The sequence below is a fragment of the Pinus tabuliformis genome, chromosome 1_1 (genome assembly GCF_031772625.1).
Source record: "Pinus tabuliformis cultivar Carrire ecotype Pingquan chromosome 1_1, CPIR1, whole genome shotgun sequence".
NCBI classification, from domain to species: Eukaryota; Viridiplantae; Streptophyta; class Pinopsida; order Pinales; family Pinaceae; genus Pinus; species Pinus tabuliformis.
In genome coordinates, this window is record NC_142297.1 from 257,183,551 (window position 1) to 257,187,923 (window position 4,373).

The window sequence follows — 4,373 nt, forward strand, 5'->3', positions numbered from 1 at the left end:
TTCGACGCATAACTGTTTCCAACCTGAGCGCCTTGAGACTCTGCTCAGTTTCCTTGAGACAATATTGCAGAGCAATATTTTGCCCGCCTCCCACTTCAAACAACATTCCCTGAACATTGCAGGTCTGAGCAGTGTTGGTATATAACCAGGACTTCGCCCTCACCAAATGCCGCGTACCAGACTCCATTACACCAGATCTCCTCGAGACCGGAGCAGGCTTGCTCGACTTAAATGCAACCTCGACCGTGCTCTGCCATTCCTTAATGTCGTTTGCCTGAAGCATTGAATAGTTTCTTATCGCCATCGTTGTCTCGTACCTGCTCGCTGCCTCGGCCTTGAGACAGGTATAGAGGCGCGGGAAAGCCTTAATGGCCACCTGCCATTCATGCATGATGGACACCCGCATCCGGGGGTACAAGGCAACCTCTTCTCTAGCATCATTGATATTGTTAATTTCCGCCTTAATCTTTGACTTTTCTGAATAATGTTATTTGAACCTTTGTTGCAACATTCCAGAGTCATTCAATATTCAATAATTTTCTTGATAAAATTATTCTGCTTGTTGTTCTTCATATTCCTTGTCGTTCTTCATATTGCTATTATCTTGCTATTTGATCAACATTTCATGCAGCCCAGCTCAACCTATTCAACTAAGTTTAAAATGGTACTGTGATCACCGACATACAACTTTTCTTTGTAAACATAGACACATTCTGACGTCTGCTTATGAATTGCGTTCAAGAGTCAAGTAGCCAGATGCCTGGAGCAGATTATCAATAAATCAATTTTTCTGAATACGGTCCTCTTTTAATCTCTTTTGTTACCAATAAATGAATTTTTTGAATACTGTCCTCTTTTAATCTCTTCTGTTGTTTTGGACATCCTGTGCTGGTACTGCAGATATATCAATTGTATTTCTTGTTCAATGCTCTTGGATTATATGGAATTAATCCCAAGCTTAATTATTCGGTGTAAATTAATCATGGGCTTAGAAACAAAATAATTCTGCGGCTTACATTTAAAAACCAATTCTTGTTTATTAAGTCAATGGGATGAAAACCGTTACAATAAGCACACAACATTATTATGTGTATGGGATACGACGCTTACAATACTCGCAACAGAATATGCATAACCAACTCAACATGCTTGTCTCTTCATATATCCGAACATATACCTTTTAAAACAAAGGGGAAAATCATGATTTTGCTGTGTTTGCAGAGAAAGATGTTAAAAATCATCAAATGGCATCCTTCCATGAAGAGATAGGAGGTGTTTCTGAGTTCATCCACGTTAATTGCTCTTGCTGCTTACCAAGTCGATTTCCAGAGAAACTATAGGTTGATAATATATTTTCTATTTCCTTCATCTCATCAGGTGTGATCTTAACAGAAAGAGCACCAATATTTTCTTCTAAATTCTCCACTTTGGTGGTTCCAGGAATGGGTGAAATATCATTTCACTGATGAAAAATCCAACCAAGTGAAAGTTGACCCGGAGAACATCCCTTCCTGGAAGCTATTTCAGCTATCTTTGCAAAAGTCACCTTATTCTTTTCAAGATTCTCTTCTGTAAGCCGTGGCATTGTCTGTACAAAACATTCATACTTCATAAAATTGTAAAAAACCTTCGACAAAACAATAAAATGCAGAAATTTATCAATGCATTACTAGTAACTCAATATAATTTTGAGAAAATGAACTCAGTAATTTAGGGGAACGGGTATTAAAATGAAATGTTTCGGATAAATATCAAATAAGATTAAGAATGTTAACTCTAACTTTTAAAGCAATACTTATATTTATAGTACAACTTTTTTTATATATCAATATTCTTTTTTTAAATACTAAACTCAAAAAAATATAGATAAACGCAGATATACCTTTCTAGCATCATTATTCGTTAAATTTTCAACTAATTTTGGTCCAGATGAAAGAAAACCCCGTCCTAGAGGGCTGTATGGCACAATTCCAAGACCGAGTTCTCTGCCATTAGAATGTTAATATGTTAGTTAGCAATTCATAATACAAAGCTAATAACAATATGGAAAATGCCAACTCCAACATCTGATCATGCCTGCAAGTGGGGATAATTTCGTCCTCTACATCCCTAGTCCACAAAGACCACTCTAACTGAACTGCTGTTATAGGATGAACAGCATGAGCCCTTCTAATTGCCGATGGGGACGCCTCCGAAAGTCCGATGTACTTTATTTTCCCTTCTTCAACTAATTTCTTCAGCTCTCCAATCTGTCACAGATGGACAGAAAAAGCACCACATCAAACAGCTGTATTTAAAAGGACAGGAATGTTACATATGCACAGAAATAAGTAAATGAAACAATAAACTAAAATCAGCATTCAGAGATACATAAATGAAACAATAAACAAAAATCTGCATTTTTCACATTGATGTTGATGTTTTGTTTTTATGGTGGACGATTTCGAATCATCAAGTGCAGTTCATCTCTATCTGGAAGATGAGATGATTATCTCTGCCCTGAAGATGAGGATAAATCACACAGGAAAGTTTGACCATAAAAACTTCAATGTGAGAAATTCGAAAATGCTAAAACAAAATTGCTCTTTTCACATAAGCCTCCATTCTGAAATCCAAAATCATTCCAGAAGTAAACCTGAAATCCAGTCTGAAATCCAGAATCCTTCCAAAAGTAAACCTGAAATCCAGAATCATTCCAGAAGTAAACCAGAGCTATTGAAACAGCACATACCGTAACTTCAATGGGGACTTTAGTGTCAATACGATGTTGGTAATAAAGATCGATAAAATCCACTTCAAGTCTCTTTAAGCTTGCTTCACAGGCGGCACGAACATATGCGGGATCTCCTCGAATCTCTAGCTTTCCATCAGCATATGTTACCCCAAACTTTGTGGCTAATTGGACTTTCTCCCTAATTCCTTTAATGGCCTGCAAATAACATACCGTAGGTAAAAATTCTATCAAAATTGGATAAGCTCTAGATAATTGCAAATAGAAGGAAAGAGAAAACCCCATACAACAGTCGTACCTTTCCAACGAGGATCTCGTTGGTGAAAGGGCCATAAATATCCGAAGTATCAAGAAAAGTGACACCTCGGGAGACGGCATGGCGGATGAGAGATATCATTTCTTGGTCGGGCTTTGGAGGGCCATAGAAGGCCGACATGCCCATGCAACCTAACCCCAATGCTGATACTTCTAATCCTTGTGACCCCAAACGTAATCTGCCCACTGATGGTAATCCCGCCATTGCTCTGCTCTCTGCGCGGCACTCAAACAATCAATCGGGTAATATAGAACCGTTCCTTCTCGTTCGCCCTTAGCCTCTGGATGTAGATGGAGACAAGCGAGTTCACCCCATATATATATATAGATGGAAATATAGTATATGTACCTGCCCTGCTACTTCAATGCCGTTCGTAAGAAATAAATCCATCACGCCACTATAACACCAAGAGCATAACCAACCACCTGCAAGTCGGGTATACTAAGATCCTATGGTTTTAGCAAGAGCACACCCACGGTAGGGGGTCCGCCCCTCTAGCCGCCACCACAGCAGGTCACTGTACTCAATGAGATTTGAACTTCAGACCTCCCGGGCTTCGCCCATGTGTCTTACCGTTAAACCGCACATCCTGGGTCTCCCGTGGATCAAACTTGATAGTTACCGATTCACCATGTGGTTAAAAAAAAAAAAAAATCCATCACGCCGTTCGTCATGCAACGAATATTGCGTCTAATCATTAATGTGGTCTCGATCAATTGGTCATTCCCTTGACCGACCGCGAGATCAATGGTCATTTCGTTCTCATTTAAAAAAATAGTAATCTGGCTTTTTTTTTATGTTTTGTAGTGAGTGACCGCCACAGCAGGTGTAGGGTACAATATTTCGGGACATTGCTAGTTATAAATAAGCTCATTTCAGTTAGGATAATTTCTTCGAAGCTCAAAATTTATAAAACCACATATTATCGGATAGATTTTATATTTAGTATTTTTTTATTTATTCAAATATATAAAACCACATATTATCGGATGGATTTTATATTTACTATTTTTTTATTTATTTCAATATATAAAACCACATATTAACAGATAGATTTTATATTTACTATTTTTTTATGCCGTTTTTCTGGATAAATTGATGTTGATGATGAATCTATTTCTAAATTGAAAAGATTTATCAATGATATGGACACTGTCGGTCATTTTTAGATTCGGCAATCTAACAACACCCAGCACAAAAAAACTTCACACAGATATTATCACATATTTATTTTATATATTGTCATATAGAATTTAAATGTAATTTTTATTCCTATAAAATAGACATATGTTTATCTTATTCCATATTCTTTAATATTAAAAAAAT

The 4,373-nt window shown here is 37.2% G+C and overlaps 1 pseudogene across 1 annotated transcript; it reads right to left on the reverse strand.

Annotated features, from left to right (window-relative positions):
• Positions 1-1,128: 1,128 nt before the first annotated feature.
• On the reverse strand, positions 1,129-3,357 carry LOC149212506 (putative aldo-keto reductase 2; annotated as a pseudogene). The gene is made up of 5 exons (XR_016250773.1): positions 3,030-3,357; positions 2,732-2,929; positions 2,077-2,249; positions 1,883-1,985; positions 1,129-1,588 (listed from the first exon to the last, which is right to left on the reverse strand). The product of XR_016250773.1 is annotated as a putative aldo-keto reductase 2 (transcript).
• Positions 3,358-4,373: the final 1,016 nt, after the last annotated feature.